The sequence below is a fragment of the Leptonychotes weddellii genome, chromosome 7 (assembly GCF_054177405.1).
Source record: "Leptonychotes weddellii isolate Sample4059 chromosome 7, ASM5417740v2, whole genome shotgun sequence".
Taxonomy (NCBI): Eukaryota; Metazoa; Chordata; class Mammalia; order Carnivora; family Phocidae; genus Leptonychotes; species Leptonychotes weddellii.
Genome location: NC_138375.1, coordinates 103,181,610 through 103,201,891, shown reverse-complemented (window position 1 = coordinate 103,201,891; position 20,282 = coordinate 103,181,610). Strand labels below are relative to the sequence as shown.

Genomic DNA, 20,282 nt, shown 5'->3' with positions numbered 1-20,282 from the left:
CATGGGTGGACTTTATTCACCAAAGCACTTCTACCTGGTCAGTCCAGGAACTAATACAGCATTGCAGAAAGAGGTTAAATGAGCAGAAAACCCAGTGAATGAGCATCAAGCCTATACTGTGCCTACAAAAAAGTCACCCTTGAGTAACACTCCAAATCAGAGAGGGACAGGATTTTCACATTCTGCCAGGGTATCAGCATCAGCATCAGCTTCTGCAACTGCTTTACTTCTGGGCTTCATTTCCTGCCCAGGAGCCCATCCAGAGCCTTCTTTCTTCACCTACGTCTCTGCTGTGTTTCCTCATCATACCCTCCATCTGGGCAAGGAAAGCATGTCTACTTCTCCTCCAGCCCTATTTGATCTTTCCCCTCCAGTTTCTTCCATTCTTACTCCAATTAAGACTGCTCTTCTCTGTAATGACTCACCCTTGCAAGCCTGAAGGCTTGTTTTCCATTCTCTTGAGAAAGATAGGTGCTTTCCTTGTGGTTCTCTCCTCTAGAGGAATTCCATTCTCCCAGTCAAAGACTGGAAGGTAAAACATGAATTTTTAACAGTCCCTGCAGGTTACCCTTTGGTAATATATGAGATAAGGTTATAAGCAAGTAGAAACATACAGTTTGCTAAACAATATGGCTGCTAGGAGACTAACAGCAGAGGGCCCAAATCATCTATAGAGATGGGTATTCAAATTTTTAATTTATAAATATACAGCAAATGAAACACAGTAAGAAAATTAAAGGATTATCGAGTTCTAAAGGAACAGTTGGGGCTCTCTTATGTAGCACAATCAGGATCAGGCAATTGGTCAGTCAATTAAAATTCAGAGAAGGCAGAAGTACTGAGCTTTTGGCTGCTAGAAGGTAAGAGTATCCTGTAAGAGGGAATGATGAGTGTCAGGTAAGCTAGTGATCAGGTTAAGCAGAGGTCAGTTGATAAAGCTCTTTTTTTTTTAAGAGAGAAAGAGTGCAGGGTGTAGGGGCAGAGGGAGAGGGTAAGAGAGAATCTTAAGCAGGCTCCATGCCCAGCATGGAGCCCAACATGGGGCTTGGTCTCATGACCCTAAGATCATGACCTGAGCCAAAATCAAGAGTCGGATGCTTAACAGACTGAGCCACCCAGGTGCCCCTAATTTTTAATTATGTTTTTAAAGGATAAGTCCTAAAGTGAGTTTTTCAGATTTTCTATGTCCTCAGCAAAATCATTAGAACTCATTAATAACCAAGGCAAAGAACAGTTAATAAAATAATAAATAAATAACTTTGTTCCTACTTGAATTGAAAAAGCTAACCACTGAATTAAATTATGCTTTTTTTACAGGAGTCAGTAGAGAAAAAGCATTGTTTGAGCCTGGGTCTCCAGTATCATCTGTGAAATCTCAGTTAACTCTTCCGATATTCAGAGAACTGTGTTAAAAGCTAAAAGGTAGGGGTGCCTGGGTGGCTCGGTTGGTTCAGCAACTGACTCTTGGTTTAAGCTCAGTTCATGATCTCAGGGTCCTGGCACTGAGCCCCATGCAGGGCCTGCGCAGAGCACACACATGTGTGCCATTTCTCTCAAATAAATAAATAAAATCTTTAAAAGAAGAAAAAGCTAAAAGGTAAAATTCAAATGTAGGTAGAAATTCACACCCTACTATTTACTTGAGAAACTAATGATTCTGATAAAGTTTGATTATCTAATGCTTAACATTAGCTAGAGAAATACAAATGAGAATTATCTGTCAGTTTGTTAATGGCTAAAGTGCAGAATTTTATCAGAAGAGATGAACACATATTGGTGCCTCTCCTTTCTCATCCAGGGAGGCTAAGAAGAAGGGAAAGTCCTTGAGCTGAATTCCTTCTGGCCTCTATTTGATGCTCTCTCCAAAGGCATGGCTGGCTCTCTTATCTCTCTGGGGATTTATCTATGGGATTTTAACTCAAGCCTTTTCAAGACCCTTGGGCAGATTTTCTTTCTGAAACAATTTCTCCATTATGTGTTGGCTTCCTGATTTATTATTAAATCCAAACCTTATCAAAGGTGAAGGACCAAACTTTGGTTCCTTTATCTCTACATAATCATTTTTCCTGTCCTCTATTTCCTTCCCTGGAAACAATGACTCCTATACTCCATGTTCTTGAGACTCTGTCTCCTCTGAACATCTATAGGACTGAACACTATGAGTACCCCCACCATCTTAATTTCTATGGCCTAAATCCAAAAACAGTGGACATAATCCAAAACCATCAGCCTGTCAGAGACATTCCAACCAGCACACCCTATATGGCAGCCTGACATGGGTCCTTGAGGTCAATGTACTAGCTCACACTGTTCAGCCTTTCCCATGTGGAACATCCCCCACAAAGGCCATTCCAACTTAGACCCTTCAGTTATAAGCTTAGTTCCAAATCATTTGCCTTGATCCAGTTTTAGTACTCCATTCCATTGTCTCTGGATTCTTGCAACCACCATCCTTTCTATGCATGCTCTTATTTGTATCCTCTGTCTATCCTTTAGAATTGATGCACAGCACCATCTTCCTGACTACAACACTGGCTCAGCCCAATAATTGGGTTGGTTCTTCCCCATCCACACTGCTTAGGTAATGCCTGCCTTGCTTCTCCTGGCAGCTTGGTACCTTCCTAGGTCAGAGCCACTTTCTAGGTACAACATATTTTCTCCCTGATACAGCAAATGAAACACAGTAAGAAAATTAAAGGATTATCAAGTTGTAAAGGAACAGCTGGGGCTCTCTTACGTAGCACAATCAGGATCAGGTAATCGGTCAGTCAATTAAAATTCAGAGAGGGCAGAAGTACTGAGCTTTTGGCTGCTAGAAGGTAAGAGTATCCTGTACAGAGGGAATGATGAGTGTCAGGTAAGCTAGTGAGCAGGTTAAGCAGAGGTCAGTTGATAAAGCCTCCACTCTAATCCTCAATTTCTTTCTTTTTTTTTTAAAGATTTTATTTATTTATTTGACAGAGAGAGGGAGAAGCAGGCTTCCCACTGAGCAGGGAGCCCGATGCGGGGCTCAATCCCAGGACCCTGGGATCACGACCTGAGCCGAAGGCAGACGCTTAACATCTGAGCCACCCACACGCCCCTAATCCTCAATTTCTTTATAAACACTCTACAAAATTTACCTCCTAGCCTAAAAAAAAAGAAAGAAAGAAAGAAAGAACAATTTATGTTAAATAATCAATTTAATCTTATTATGACATTCCCTGAAGCTGTAAGTTCAGGGAAGTGGCTTCTTCAGAAGCTCTGTTCCACTCACCTGTGATTCAGAACAACTTCTAAAAATTAGCAGTGACCTTGACTGAAAACTTCTGCCAAATACAGAAGACATTAAGCACAAACAATTCAAATTCAAATCTCAAAGCAGATGGAATATGAATAATAAAAATAATGTTTCACTAGTAACTCAATAATAGAATCATATGATTGGACCAATTCACAGCGGTAATTGCAGCTTGGTACGTTATTCGTTCATCTATTTGAAATTTTGGAAGAGACTGCACAGCACAGTTAGGAGGCTTTGAGAGACTGGAGCCCCTTCTGTTGTTTCAATAGTGCCAGCCACAGCATGTTTAAACAGTGCTGTTGCTAGCTGGGTGCCAGTGTGGTTTCACTAACAAGTATGGGCAAGGATATTTTTTAGAAACTGAAAATAATTTCTGCCAAACCATGAAATTAACTGCTAACTCTATCAACTTCTAAAACAAACAAAAAAACACCTCTATTCCTATTTAGTGATTCTGTGTAAAAATCATTCTTATCACAAACATACTTAACTCAAAGACCTTACTGAGAAATCTCATGGTGGGGAGCTTAGAGCTATAATCAAAGCAATAAGTAATGTCTCCACTCCCTTTCCTTCACTCACCTACAGCCATGGCAAGTCGAAAAGGTGGATTCTCAGGAGCACATTCAGATGAATCTGAGACACTGAGAGGAGATCTAAGTAAAGGTGTACTGCCTGGGAAACAGTTATCAACTGTTTGAAGAAGATGTTTGCTTTGGGGGTTTTGTTTGTTCATAAAAAGAAAGAGAAGAAAGGGAATGTATTTAGAGATGCATAAAGCCAAATCTATACTATTTGCATGATTATAAATACTACAATGTATACATAAATCAAGTACCTAGATATGCTATGGTTTCTCCATTGCCAGCCCATAACAAGATTATTGATTTCATGAGAGCTAGGACATTGCCTTCTCCTTGCCATCATTCTCAGTTTTCACTGAGCTTTATTGATATACTCTACACAGGCAGCTGCTCAGTAAGTGCAGTACAGTGTGGTGGGTAAAAGCAAGCCAGATTGCCTGGGGTTCAAATCCCAAGCCTAACACTTGCCAGCTGTGACCCTGGACATACCACATAACTTTTCTGTGTCTTACATTCCTTAATTAAATGTAAAGCACTTAGAGGAAATGACTGGTGGTAGTAAATGCTCAATAAATACTGGCAATTATCATTAACTAACTATAACCTATTAACCTTTGTGTGCAAGTGACCCACTGACTGCTTCCTAGAAGAAGAGACTCTAGAATGAAAATGCAGCTTTCAATTAGTAATAGAGAAATAGTCTTTCTTCAAACTCAAGGACATGGTATCAGAACATGGATAATCTGGAGCCATCAAAGTTGTGTCCTCAGAAATAACTGATAGATACTTTATACCTCCCACTAACCACCAGAAGGGATGCCCTGTGGATCTGCAGGTCTTGGTGACCAAACGGAAAATACACTGATGCACAAATGTGAAGAAATTCAAATTGTAGTGTAGTTCTGTCCTTAACTACCTGTGTAACTGTGGTATAATCATGTTACCTCCCTGGATTTCAGTGTTTTCATATAATGAGAAGTTTGATCTAGCAAGGCTATCCAGTAGAACTTTCTGCTATGATGAAAATGCTCTGTATCTGCACTGTCAGGTATGGAAGCCACTAGCTACATGTGGCTACTGAGCACTTACAGTGTAGTGAATGCAACTGAGGAGCTGCATTTTTTATTTTAATTTTATTTATTTCTAATTAATTTACATTTAGTTTTACATAGCCACAGATGGGTAGTGGCTACCATATTAGATGGCACAGATAGGGTATTTTTTAAGATCTTTTCTGGTTCTAGCATTCTGTGATTCATAGAACTTCTCTAGGTAAAAAATGTGGAAAACAAGTATTATAGTGGATCTTAAAACTTAATTCAGTCTCTAGAGTCTGTATACTTCGGAAGGTGGTTAAAAGAGAATATATAAAAAGGGACCTTTAAGAACATAGGTCTTGAGAAGTTAAGAGCACTTCTGCCTGGAGAGAGTGGAGTATTCTAATGACCCCTCTCACCATGATATTTTCCAAGTCCTTGACTTTACCTGATTTGAAAGTCTCACTTTCTGAAAAATAATCGTCAATATTAACTGACATTTATTGAGTATTTATTATAGTTTAACTCATTTAATTCCAAATAAGCCTGTTATACAGATATATTATTACTATTATTGACTTACAGATGAAGAAAGTAAGGCAAAGAAATGTTAAGTGACTTGTCCTAGGCTATCCAACTAGAAATGAATGGGTGCACCAAGATATGAGCCCAGACAATTAACTCCAGAGTCTGCTTTTGTAAAAATGAAAACAAACTTCTTAATGAATAATAATACACATACAGAACAGTGCTCAAATCAAAAGTACACTTGATAAATTTTCACAAAGTGAACATACCCAGATCTTTTCCAGAATTTTCCAGCATCATGGTCCCATCCAGTCACTGCTCACCCCACCTCAACTAAGGTTATCAACTAGGCTGATTTCTAACACTATAGTTGGTAGAACATATACTTTAAACACTGCATTGTTTTTTCCTGAAGACAGTATTAGAAAATCACATCTTTGTAACCAAAAGAGAAAAACAAATACACGTTTATAGTTAAGAACAATAGCTATTTGGTGGTCTCAAATCCATCGGTAGTAAAATGGACAATCCATAGATAGGAAAGCTACTCATTCCCTCAATATGTATTTTTTGAGCACCTACTCTATGGCAAGCACTGTGCTAGTGAGCACGGGTATTCAACACTGATCAAAACAGACAGGGTTCCTGCCTCATACAGCATTTAGTCCTTGGCCCAGCTCATCAACCAATGGTCAATTTAGAGTGGAGGGGCTTACTCAGTGGCCTTGGTGGTAGCTAACAGGCTCAGTGGCAATGCCAATGGTGGTGCCAGCACCTCAGAGAGGAGTTTCCCTGGCTTTGGTCCCTAGAATTTAAGCAGAATGCCCTTCGAGCCTCCTGGAATTTTGGAAAGGTGACAATTAGAGCTCGTTGCATAGCTTCACACTAAAAATAACTCTATAAACAATTTCTAAATACTGTCTTTATAAGCAAAAACTTGAGAAAAGCCTGCAGGCTTAATGTAACCAGAGAGATTACAACATGAGATGGGAAATGTGGGAATATTGTGTGGACAGAAAAAAAAGGCCACCAGGGAATTCCACCCCAGCTGATGAAGAATGATTGCTCTACAATGACAAGCAACTGAGCAACTCTCACTAATGTTTTCAAGAGCAAGAAAGGGGCTGATGTAAGACAGTGAAGAGGGGTACTTCCAACAAACATTCTAGGATATCCACAAGCAAAGAAACCAGTGACAGTAAGGGGAAAAAAAGAGTTTCCATGTGTTACTGAGAGTTGAGCTGTGACCTAGAATGTCTAAGTATGCCTGGGGATACTTCAGCCACTGTTTTTCCTCTGGCTCAGGGAGAATGTACAGGGAAGTCAACTCTTAAACGCACCCGTCTTGCTTTTTCCAAAGTCAATTTGATCTCCCCCTTGAAATGCATATGCTAATATGACTCTGGGGAATTGTGCAAACCTACCAACACACCACAAGTTCAGCTGGTTAGACACTGTTGGGTTTTCTTAATGCTGAGAAAATAGCATGGGAACCCTGCAGGAACTGTGCCATCACTGTGTTTTTCTTATCCAAGCTCAGTTCTCACATTAGCTGGAGCTCTTGCATCTACTGTACAATGAAAACATACTGTGGGAACAACTGAAATTGCATCTTGGGGGAGGAGAAGGGGTACATTATCTCCTGTTATCCAACCCATGCTCTCCAACCAGTGTTACCCATCCTTGCGTCAAATCCACATAGCTAATGGAGCATGACTGGCCCTGAGGGCCCCAGTCTATTTATTATAAACAGTGAATGGGAGTAAGCAGTAAACAGGACTTCCCACCATGAGCAGCTGATTGGGGCTGTGCAGAGGGCTTGCAGGGAAACCCAAGTCCAGAAAGGGCAGCTAGTGTGCAGTGAACTGAAAGAGTGGCCCCAGGTTCTTTCCTGTAAATGAGCAAGAGGCAAACTCCCAAGAGCTCTGTGGTGCCAACGAAGAGCAGCCAGGATTAAGCAAGGAATTCTGCATGGTTCAGGAAGTTCTGCCTCGAAGAAAAGTCTGAGCAAGAGAAAAGTCACACTTCCAAAAAGAAAATGTTAGGACATCTAAATCCACAGCTCGTAATCTCTCCTTGCACTGATCTCAGCGTGAATACAATGGGACCTGGCAATGTTCCCACTTGGGTCTTGTGCCTTGACAAACCAGAGTGCAAAAACTAATGCTTCAACTAATGTGGAGCACACCCAAGGCTACTTTGTAAAGGTCTGTGCAATGACCTGCTTCCTGGAGCCTATAAAATACTGGTTGGGAAGTTCCCAGAGTCTGCAAATGATAATTTTTTGCCTCTTTGGCTGAGAGACTGTGCTCTAAAAGAGCGTCCTCTTGGTTTTCTCTTCCTATGGCCAAAATCTCTTTACTCTGCACCCTGTTCTTTTCTTCAAGGGGTTGGGGGCTAGACTCTTCTATTTACTAATTCACTCCTCAAATATTTATTGAGCACCTACTTATGTGTTAGGTACTTTTCTAGGAGCTGAGGATACAGCACACCCAAGACAGACCAAGTTGCTCCCTTCATGGGGATTATATTCTAATGAGGGAAAAGATGAAAGACAAGTAAGTAAATGCATCATTTAATATCAGGCAATGATAAGCAGCATGCAAAATCAAGAAAGCAAGCTAAAGAGACACAGAGTTATTTCAGATAGGGTGATCAGAGAAAGTCCAAGGAGATGGAATTTCAGCAGAAACCTAATGATGTAAGCAAGCCATGTGGGCACCTAGGAGAAACATGGTCCAGGAATAGCATGGTAGTAGGAATAGAAAGTACAAAGGCTAGAAGGTGGAACCAGGCTCAGCATGCAGGAGGAACAGCAAGAAGACAAGTATGGCTAGAATACAAGAAGCAAAAGGGAAATAACAGAAAATGGTATCAGCATCAGAGAGGAAGGCAAGTGCCTAATCACCTAAGACTCAGGTAAGGATTTTGCATTTCATTCCAGGGGAAAGAGAAGTCATTTGCGCATGGTTAAGATATGATCTTTATTGCTACACTTTGGGACTCTCAGTAGCCCCACTCAATCCAGTGGCCCCACAGTAAGACTGAGAACCAAAGTTCTAGCTGGAGAATACACAGCCAGTGAGGAAAAGAAAAAGACATAATGCCACAGCAGTTCCAATGGATCAAAGCTCAGATGTGACAGCAAGACCATGAGGATTCTTCAATACAATCTCCTGCCCTCTGCCCTTCACTTTAAAATGGCCCAGTTGCTACTCTTGGGATCTGGAGAAATTCTGGGTCCATCGTATCTGTACCCTGACTAGCCACAGGTCCCTCTCTGGCATTCACATATGCCTGTGCTCAGCTTCCCACTTCCATTGCCCGCTATTCCCACATGCACCCAAATTTCCTGTCACAGTGAATTATGCATCCTCCTTGACTGTGTTATGCCTGTATACCTGGAATGTGCCCATTATTCTGTCACAAGTGACATTCTCTGCCTTGTATGCCTGAGGAAACACCCACTCATCCTTTAAGAGTCAGCTTAAATAGTATCTCTTCTGTGAAGACACACTGTGTTTCTGTTTATATGAATCACGCTGTACTGGAGTATAGACATAGACCACGGATAAGAATAAACTATCCACACTTGCAGGGAAAGGTACCAATTTCAAAAGATGCTGTTCCTGCTTGCTGGGTGGAGGAGGTACCACACCCCTGGGATAGAAGAGGTAGACCACTCTAAAGGAAGATGTGCTGCTGGTGTCCTTCATCAGAGAGGAGGTCACTTCTGGGGTAGGAAGAGGCAAACCGGGGGCGGGGGTGGATTTCTTAGGGACTGAGGAAATTGGGTTAGACACTCACCCTTGGAAGCTCTGAACTTGTCCCACTAGATGGGGCTGAGCTGATCCTGGCCACTGGGGTTAGGCAGGGAGCTGGCCCAATGTGCTTCCGGGTCTGTGTGCCAGTTCTGTCCTGCTGGAATGAATTGGTGAAAAGAACAAAGTTTCTGCTCCCCGAGGTGAGGACTGTGAGGAAGGTTGCTCCTCTATCAATGAGGAAAACAGAGAAAGCAGAATTGGATGGCTATCTGTTCCAGCTTCCCCCCCCCCCCCGCCAACACCAACAGAAGCAATAAAGCACAGAAAGTGGCCTGTTTCTTGGATATATAACTTCCAATCCAACAACCACAGATATTTTTTTGTATGTAGAGAAACTAAGTTCCAGATTTATTAGAAAGACTTGAGAGTATCTAGTACTATTTAACCCTTTTGCTACAATAAATATCTTGGTGATTCTTGGGCATCTATGGGGGAGGAAAACTGGGGAAGGCTGGAATTCCTACTCTGCGGGACAAACAGAGGTTTAGGATTGTTGAACTTTAGGCCACTGATGTGGATAACATCAACAGACCCAATACCTGCAAGACTGGACTCGCAGGTTATGTCATTTTTGGCTTCTCTGCTTCATTCTTCAAGAACAGAGAAGGCATGTTACCCATCTCTTTTCTCCTACAACAATCAAGATGCCTGGCACTTAGTGGATGCTCAATATATGTGCACTGAACAAACACATGAGTGGGTAAAAAAGGAAGGGGAAAGGAGATGAAGGAGGGGAGGGGAAAGGGAGAAAGCCAGGCAAAACTGGCCATATGGGAAGCCATGTGTTCAGACCAAAGACTTGTATGCTTTCTAACACTTTGAGTCCATAAAGGCAAGTGCTTCACCTGTAAAACCATATACCACTTTTGGTCTTGCCAGAAGAGGTCGTTCCATATCATTTATAGAAGAAATGCTTACCAACCTATTCTACTACTACTGAAGCAGCTCCACAATTTACTCGTAGATAATCATTGACTAAAGAATATGTGTTTCCTTATATGTTTAAAAAAAAAAAAAGACAGTAGGAAGGGAAAAATGAAGGGGGGAAAATTGGAGGGGGAGATGAACCATGAGAGACTATGGACTCTGAGAAACAAACTGAGGGTTCTAGAGGGGAGGGAGTGGGGGGATGGGTTAGTCTGGTGATGGGTTTTAAAGAGGGCACGTATTGAATGGAGGACTGGGTGTTATATGCAAACAATGAATCATGGAACACTACATCAAAAACTAATGATGTGGGGCACCTGGGTGGCTCAGTAGGTTAAGCGGCTGCCTTTGGCTCAGGTCCTGATCCTAGGGTCCTGGGATCGAGCCCCATGTCGGGCTCTGTGCTCAGCGGGGAGCCTGCTTCTCCCTCTCCCTCTGCCTGCCTGTCTGCCTACTTGTGATCTCTCTCTCTCTCTGTCAAATAAATTTAAAAAATCTTTAAAAAAAAACTAATGATGTAATGTATTGTGATTAACATAACATAATAAAATAAAATAAAATTTAAAAAAAAGATGTGTTTCCATCAAATGAGATGTTGCTGCCCTGCATTATGGACAGTCTTAACTCAGAAGAAGGCAATCAGCCTAACAAATAGTAATCCACTTAAATTGAGGTTAAAACCCAAGTAGCTCCTTGTATAAGATCAAAGTTGCTGAAATTCCAGAAGGGCAACCAAATTCTGAACTTCCCATTGACTTTGTTTAGCAGCTAAGAAGATCATAATTATTATTTTAATAACTGGGAGGAACAGTGGGTTTTTGTTTAAAAGGCATGAGTTTGAGCCCTGACTCTGCCTTCATTCAACTGTGTGACATTGGCCAAATCATTTAGCCACTCTGAGATTTGGTATCCTCATCAGTAAAGGGAAGATAACAATAGTTAACTATTGTTGCTGTGAAGACTAAACAAAATGGTGCATGTGAAATAACTGTGAAGTACTGAACACAATATAAGTCATTTTGGATACAGTTCTGTTATTAGAATAACAATGGGATAAACCAATATATTTACAACCTATTTACTTTATTGTTATAATTAAAGAATATAGTCAAGGGACAACATTAGATTTTTGGCAGGAATGTGTATTCTAATCAACATGTATGAAAATTCTTGAGATATTTTCTTTAATATCATTAATCAGAGTTACAGCAAGTGAAAGAGCCCCTGGGAGAAACATAAAGCCTCTAAGAGTGAAGAGTATTTTTATAATTTATTGCCTTTCATATTTTGCTTTCCAAATCTGCCTCAAAATATTAGTTCCTCATGGCCATTCATACTTTGTAAAATTTTATCTGGCCAGAAGAATAAGGTCTTTCCAGGCATAGCAAGGTCAGAAAGTATAAATACAAAGATGGATAGAATTGATGACATAAAAATCCGAAATGTCAACAGAGCAAGAAACCAAACAAATAAAGCACAGATGAAAGACAGATTACAAAGTGGGGTAAAATGTAGCAAACAGAAAAGAGAAAGTGTCAAATTCCTGCATTTATAAGTTTTTAGTACAAAGATTATAAACAATACAATGGCAAGAATGGTCAAATGGCATCGAAAGATAATTAGTAAGAGAAGAAACAAAGATGACCAATAAGAAGAATGCCTATCTCCCTAGGAATTTTTTTTTAAGTTTTTATTTATTTATCTGAGAGAGAGAGAGAGAGAGAATGAGTGGTGAGGAGGGTCAGAGGGAGAGGGAGAAGCAGACTCCCCACTGAGCAGGGAGCCTAATAACAGGGCTCAGGGCTGGATCCCAGGATCTTGAGATCATGACCTGAGCCAAAGGCAGACACTTAATCCACTGAGCCTCCCAGCCGCCCCTGATCTCCCAGGAATTAAAGGAGTGTAAAGTAAAACAACAAGAAGCTATTTTTCACTTATCAGATGGGCAAAGGTTTAAAAGAATGCTAATACCCTTTGTTGGCAAGGGTGTAGGAAGTGGGCACTCTCATTAACTGTTGGTGGGATTACTTTTGGTATAACCTTACTGAAGGGCAATTTGGCAAGACCCATAAAAATCTAAAATATGTAAACCCTTTGACCCAACTCTTTCACATCTAGATATTTATTCTAAAGAAATCATGAGACAAATGCACAAGATGTCTGTATAAAGTTATCTCTCATGGAGTTATTACAGAAAACTGGAAGCAACTTAAATATCCAGGGGATTATTTCGAATAAATGATGAAACATACATATAGTGGAATACTACAAACAATGATGTCAACCTAGTTACTGATGTGAAAAAGCTATCTGTAATTAAGAGACAAAACAGTAAAAACTATGAATCTGGTTATTGTCATTGGGTGAGATAGGGTTGATATTCATTCTACAATTCTCTCAATTGTTGCATTCATGTTTTTATTATACTAAGCATGTAATAACAACTATTTTGTTATATTAAGAGATAAAAGCTATTTCCAAATGATTCTTTTTCAAAGCAATATAGCTATTTTCACAATAACTGTTTTACATCACAGTATTTTAAGTATGACTTCCTTTTTTCTTGGAGGTCCCAACTGAGACATATTTGAGATCATTCCAACATAATATTCTCTCTAGGAGAGCGTGATTTGTTTTCATCCTCACAGTTTGATATGCTGACATAAAAGCTAAAATAGGAGTCAGCCTCTTTCTCCCCATCCCCCACCAGGAATTGTTGCTCCTTTCCTAATTTTCTATTGCTAGGACAAAATTCAGTTCCTCTTCATTGGATGGTCATGAAGATGAAAAGAGAAATCACATATACAACACTTAGCACAGTACCTGACAAGTAGTTAACACTCATGGATGCTGGTCATTAATATCATCATTTGTCTTAATTATCTGTTGTTGTGTAATTAATCCAGTTTCTGCAGATCAGGAATCTGGGGAAGGCTTGGCTGGGTCTCCTGGCTCTAGATCTTGCAGAAGGCTACAGTAGAGGTGTCAGCTGGAATTGCAGTTATCTTACTGATAAATGGGGGGAAGGATCCACTTCCAAGCTCAGTCAAGGTACTGAATTGGCAAGATTTAGCTCTTCATGGGCTGCTGGACTGAAGTCCTGTTTCTCAGTAAGATAGCCCTCAGTTCTTTGCCACATGAGCTTCTCAATAAGCCAGCTAAGAACAGGGCAGCTTGCTTCATCAGAAACAGCAAGTAAAAGGGCAAGAGAGAGTGCCAACATGAGGGAAAGTGCAAGCAAAACGGAATTCACAGACTCTGATAACCTACTATTGGATGTGACAGCCCATCACTTTTCCCATTTTCTATTCCTTAGGAGTAAGTCACTAGTCCCAGCCTACAAACAAGGGGAAGGAATTACACAAGGGAGTGAATACAAGGAGGTAGGGATCATTGGAAACCATTTTAGAAAGAGCCTACCATATTATTTTCCAAGCTTTTCCAAGAAAATACTAACATCTGAGAAGTATATTGTATGACTTCAGTAGACTTATACAAACCCAGACAAATTTCAAAGTGTCTAATTAGAGTTAATGGATCATTCTGACTGAACTATTACTTATTTTAACATGGTGATAGGGTTCACAGAAAGATCCTAACATAAGGGAAGGAGCTGGCGCTACAAAAGTCTTCTCCAGTATTTATATTACAAAAACAAAAGGGCTTTTTTCCTGTTTGTTTTTCAAATATAACCCAACTCTCTGCCCTCTAATAGACTCCTTAACTAACTTTTAAAGGGATTAGACACCACCTCAACTCTTAGGGTCACTTTCCTCTTAGAGCAAAGAAAGGTGGCCCCACACTCAAGTCCATCTAACTCACAGCCCACCTCTTGCTGTCTTCTGGTTCCTAATGGCCCTGGGGCTGTTGTTTATCTTCCCAATTCACCCCAGGTTATGAATACCCCATTTTCTTCACTCCTCATAGCACCAGGGAGACTTTGTCACTTGATTTCAGAGAGCAATTCAGTTTTTCTTGGGTCTTTCAATTCTCTTTCCAGATCATACCTAATACTACAAAAACAAAAACAAATGTCTTATCAAGAGAAGAATGGATAAATAAATTATAATATTATAATGGGACTACCTTCCATGTGTGGAAGAGCATACAGCAGCGAAAAGAAACTCATTGGACTACAACAACATGGATACATATATTTTTTAATTATGTTGAGTAAAAGACACTAAAAAGTACAACTTTAGAATTTTACATGACTTTCAAGAATAGGCAAAACTAGTCCATGGAGATAGAAGTAAGAATAAATATTACATTGGGGGGGAGGTGGGAAACTATTGAGTGGACAGGGGCATGAGGTAACTTTCTGGAGTGATGGAAATGTTTTAGATCCTGATCTAGGTGATAGCCATATTAGTATATAAATATGTAAAAAAAAGTCTTTGACCTGTACACTTAAGTCTGCATTTTGTAATGTGGAAATTACACCTCAATAAACACTGAACAAAATTAAAATACTGAAAATGCTTTTTTCTAATTAGGCAGAACCTCCTACTCCACTTCCACGGAACACCCAGATAAACTTCAATATTCTACCATGTCCTGTTCAGAGAAGTATATCATCCTATCTTTCCCTGCTGGGAATTACTAAGTAATTCATTTATTCAACTGCTATTAATGCAGCATTCACTATGTCCTCTATAGAGCAGAACTGGATTTGAGGAGCCACAGCTGCAGAAAGAACTAACTACTTTATCCCTAGAGTACACTTGCCCCAGTGATTGGCTCAGGGCAGGCAGCCTGGGCTTGTGAGTGGAACCAGATGAGAGCCAACTCCTAATCATATACACAAACTTCTGGTTCAACTAGAAATTCAGGGGCGGGTGCCTTACATACAGACAGGTGAGTGAGTGCAGAGATGGGAGCGCCTTGCCTCCATTTAATCCCTTGTCCTTTTTCTCATGAGCGTGCTTGACAAAACATGTGATGAGGGATTAAGAGAGGGGGCTAATCTTGACAAACGGAAGGTTGCCAAACCACCTTCAAAGGAGTTGAGATAACTCAACAGGAATCATTTCTTCCCCAAGGAGTACCAAGGGACTGATGGCATCTAGGGTAGTTGTCTAGTTGAGGGTGGAGTCAGAGCCAGCATTGCAGATAAAGGAAGGGAGGTTAGTAAGACAGGTTTTCCAAGCACATGGGAATATGAGGTGGGGAGGTGGCTTGGTGCATCTCCAGAGTCTGTGCCAGCTGAGGGTATTTGGTACCAAAGTTTTCAGGGAAATTCTCCTAAATATCTTCCAAGTTCCTATTCTTTGAAACAGAATTAGACCAGGATCCATTGTCAAAGGCACAATCAGCATCTCACTGGTGTTCACCAAAGATTGTACTCATTTTTTTTTCTAAATGAGCCAACAACCAAGGTTTGTTTTAGGAATTACAAGCTTTAATGTAGAGAAACAATGTTATGTATAAAATGTGGGTGAATCCCATTCCATTGTTCTTTGTTCACAGTCTCATTATCCTCAACTTCTAAGGATGCTGATACCTTCTCTTACCTTCAACATTTATAACCTTACACCAGAAATACCAATGACTTTTAAAATATTATGTATTTGTGGCATTTTTATAATGACGCACTTTGCTGTTTAAGACTTTTAGGAGCAAGCACTCATACACACGATTGTTTAAATCAGTTTATAATATAAACAGAAGTATGCACATAGACAGAATACCCTAGAGTTAGTAAAAATAGGAGATTAAATAAACACATATCGATTTTAAATGAATATTGATTCCTTTAAAATAATACCTAGGAAGATACTTATTCCAACAAAAACTCCTCTTTGAAATTCTTCCTAGAGCTAGTTTGTCAGTGGCACATAATACAGGGACAGATAATAATCGCTTCTCGGCCTTTTGGCTAAGATCAAGTGTAATACAGTGACAGATAAGATGAAACTCATTATTTTATAATTACAACTTTCTTTAAGAAAGATGTTGACCCAGCTTATAATCAAAATCAAAACCACCATTAAAGAGGATGATACACTATAACTGAGGCAATTTTAAAATATCCACGGTTCAAAAGTGTAATTTAAAAAAAAAGGTGTTGGGGCGCCTGGGTGGCTCAGTTGGTTGAGCAGCTGCCTTTGGCTCAGGTCATGATCCCAGGGTCCTGGGATCGAGCCCCACATCGGGCTCCCTGCTCAGCGGAGAGCCTGCTTCTCCCTCTCCCTCTGCCTGCCTCTCTGCCTACTTGTGCTCTCTCTCTGTCAAATAAATAAATAAAATCTTTAAAAAAAATTAAAAAACAAATGTGGGGGCACCTGAGTGGTTCAGTCAGTTAAGTGTCAGACTCTTGATTTAGGCTCAGGTCATGATCTCAGGGTTGTGAGACTGAGCCCCACAATGGACTCCATGCTCAGTAGGGAGCCTGCTTGGGATTCTCTCTCTCCCTCTTCCCCTCCCTCCCCTCTCTAAAATAAATAAATAAATAAATCTTAAAAAAAAAAAGTGTGGTAAGCAATGGCAGCAGTATAGATATGTGACAAACCTCCCAAGCTATTCTTTAAAGGAAACAATAGTCATTTTTGATAATAGACCTTTTGTGAATTTTTTTTTAAAAAGGAGAGAAACCCACCCAATCTCATTCTAGTGTTATCATTCCTCTAACAATGACTACATGTGCACATTTAAACCATGTATCTCACCATCACTCTATGAATGAACCTTTTTAGTTTTTTAAAATAAAATTTATAAATTTTCCTGTTAATAAATTAATATCAATTAATCAAAGAGTTCAGGGAAACATGGAAGAATATAAAGAGGAAAATATAATCACCTATTATCCCACTACTAAGAGATTAATAATTTTAAAGGCGAATTTTCTACATTACCTTAAACAGGATTAGGATTAAGCTGACATGGCCCAGTTGGTTGAGAAATAACATTCAGGAAAATTTGCATTTATCTTGGAAAAACTGAACACTGGGGGGAGAAAATCAAGTTACAACATTCTCTCTACAAGTCAGTCCTCAAGTAATTAATGCCAAACATATGGGTGCCTTTGGTGTTAGGAATTCTTAGTCTATCATCTGAAAAAGTAGTGCCTTTCTCACTTCAGAAAGCTGTGTCTCACAGAATGAAACAAGCCAAGGGGTGTTTGTCTTTCAAGCAAATTGGGCTCAGTAAAGACAGAAGAGGAGGTACTATCAGCTTTTTCAATACAATTGGAGCCACTGAAACCTTCCATCCACTAGCTATGGTCAAATCCAAACAATCCTGCCAATATCTGGACTCCAGAAACAAAGGGCTCTACTCTTCCCAAGGGCCCTGAATTTACCTGAATTCTTGACAAAGAATTTCCAGAGTCCTGAAGTGTAAACCTAAGTTTACTATTAATTACTGTAATTGTGAGCCAACAGGTATGTGGCACCTGAATTCCTCCATCTACATTACTAGAAGTCCATATAAAACCAACTGAATATGGACTTCCTCTTTACCATCTTCCTGTATTCCTTTGGCCATGCTGATGCTCTTCCTCTGTGTCTCAGTCCCTGAGTTGAGTGCTGACTCTATGAATCTGCAGCAAAGTGGGGACTAGTGTGGGTTGGAGAGGCAGACCTCAGAGATACTAGCATACAGTTAAGGTTGAAGTAATAGGACTAGATCACATCTCCAAGAAAGAGTATGTAGAGTAAGAAAAGGGAAAGACCACGATGGAGACCTGAGGAACCCTTAAAGTCTGGAAAGACATGGTGATTAACAAAAATAGGGGACAAGGAACAGGGGCATGCATGATGGTATCTGTACTCTGAATGCATATTATGTTATCATTATTTGTTATAAAGATCTCCTTTATATTGAGTATCTCAATAGCAAGAACTTTGTCTTATCTCTGGGTCTTCTTTAGCACCCAGCAGATGCTTAATTATATCTACAGAGGAGAGGGTAGAAGAAGGAAAGGGTAAAGGAAGAAAAGAAGGAAAAAATGGAAGAGATGGAGTGAAACTAGGAAGACAAAGGAGAAAACCAACCAAAGAGGTAATATTTCCACAAGGATTCCCTGTGTAGCCTGCTTGTTATACACAGAACTGTGGTGACCAAGTCAAGCTCTGAACCAAAAGAAACAGAGCAAGAAGCTTGGCTATAGAGCATTTCAATGCATATCCAGCAGAATTTACTGCTGAGGAAACTCAAGGCCAACTCCAGGGAACCAGCCTCCAGAGCAGAGTCCTGCTCCCACTCAGAGTACCCAGTGCTTCTACATGTACATGAAAAAATAGTGGTAACTTTAGTAAAGTCAAGCCTTCTGAAGTGAAGACATCTTCACTGGTTCTTTAGGCTGCTGAAAGGAAAAGCAATAAAATAGATCTTAGGAACTCAGCTGGCTCAGTACTAAAAAGAAGGCACAAGTGACTCAATAGCAGCCAGATAAGTATGTGTTTACAATTTCCCACTTACAGTGGCTTGCAGGAGATAAGACTGGGAGGTCGCAAAGGGAGAGCAGAAAGGTGCTGCTTCAGAAGACATTCGTACTGCCCTGTTGGGGGGTTCCCCACAACAATGGCAAATGATAGCTCCCCAAATGGCTGTGGTCTGCATCATCTAAAAACTCCTACTTATTTTCTCCCAACCAAAGTTTATCTCCACTTGACTTTGTAGGTCCTTGAAGCTAATAAATTATAGAACTACTTGCCCAGAAAAATATTTTTTATGGAAAGAATCTATTGTAATCTAGAGGAAACACTCATTGTCTGAATTCCAACAAACGTGTTCCATGATATGTTTGAGTTCTCACACTCTGCCCAAAACCAAGACATGTACCATGAATAGAAACAGTTTAAGGCCCTTGATCCAAGACTCACACTGTATTGCAAATTCAGTTCTCTACTTGGAAGGTTGGGTGAGGGACAGGGGGTTCAGAAAAATCTTTTTATCAGGCCATATTTGAAACTCTTTGTTTAGTCTGAAGAAATCCAAATGATACAGTTCTTAAGATGCTGTACTTTTTCACTTTGGCTTTGTTTGTGTATGCTGCATGCACCAAAAAACTGTCGAAGTACAAAACTCATTTCTAGAACAACTTAGAGCCAGCCCACACCAAACAATGAATTAAAATACTGTGTTGCTTTTCTATAGTTCCTTCTGAGCACAACATTAATTTTCTGGGTACTTATAGGAATTTCCTTAACAACTCAGTCAGATAACACTTGCCCCCATTTTCCAAATGAAAAACTATTTTGAAAAATGGCATAGCATAGCCTATTTTATGGGGTCCTCATTACCTATCCAATTTCCCCCTCCACTTACCTTCCTATCACTCCCCTCCAAGAGAGGCATGAAAAACCAACCATTTCTTTACAGCATGCATACATATACATACACAAGCATAGATACCCACTGTATGGACTACACTTTCTTATTTTCTATAATCTTGATACTCTGGCATTTCGGGTGCTGATCTTAGTTAAGACTGTCCCTCCCAGGACTAACTAATTCCTAGAGATAACACATTCCTTCCCTGGGAGTGAGCCTTTAATGAACAAACCAACCAATCCAGAGTCCATACTCCCAACCATCTTCTTCATCAAATTCTCAAACACCAAGCCAATGATCCCCTTGCCTTAAGTCACCCCAGGGCCAGGTACCAGACAACTAGGAACCACATTTATAACCCTGATCCCACCCAAATTATACAAATTATTCAATCCTAAACTTAGGGTACCTTCCCTGTTTCACCCATTTCTTCCCACCAAAATCCCAGTAAAGGTTCTGAGCCCTCTCTGCCTCCTGATTAATCCTGTTGTTTCCCCATATGGCCTTGCATGGCCTGGTATGCTATGCCTTGTGTTTCTAGGGATCTGTGAGTATAAAATTCTTCCTCTGTAACAATCATTTCTGGGTCTGTGTGTCTTACCATACCTGATAAGAACCAATTGTGGGTACATTTTTAACATATCCACATTCTGATAAAACCCAATAACCTAAGTGTTTTAGAATTCACTCACTTTTACTAGGTCACCTAAAAATAGAGGGACAAGGATGAGAAATTCTAGTTCAAGGCTCTAATCACTAGGGAAGAAAGCATCCTCTAAGTACTATCTCAAATCTCATTCTATCTAACTGCAAATGAGAATCC

The 20,282-nt window shown here is 40.1% G+C and overlaps 1 protein-coding gene and 1 pseudogene across 1 annotated transcript in view; one reads left to right on the top strand and one right to left on the bottom strand.

Moving 5' to 3' along the window:
• ANKRD55 (ankyrin repeat domain 55) overlaps positions 1-20,282 on the bottom strand; it is a 396,197-nt gene that overhangs the window by 371,019 nt on the left and 4,896 nt on the right. The gene's annotated exons all lie outside the window — the stretch shown is intronic.
• On the top strand, positions 16,042-16,125 carry LOC115937912 (U2 spliceosomal RNA; annotated as a pseudogene).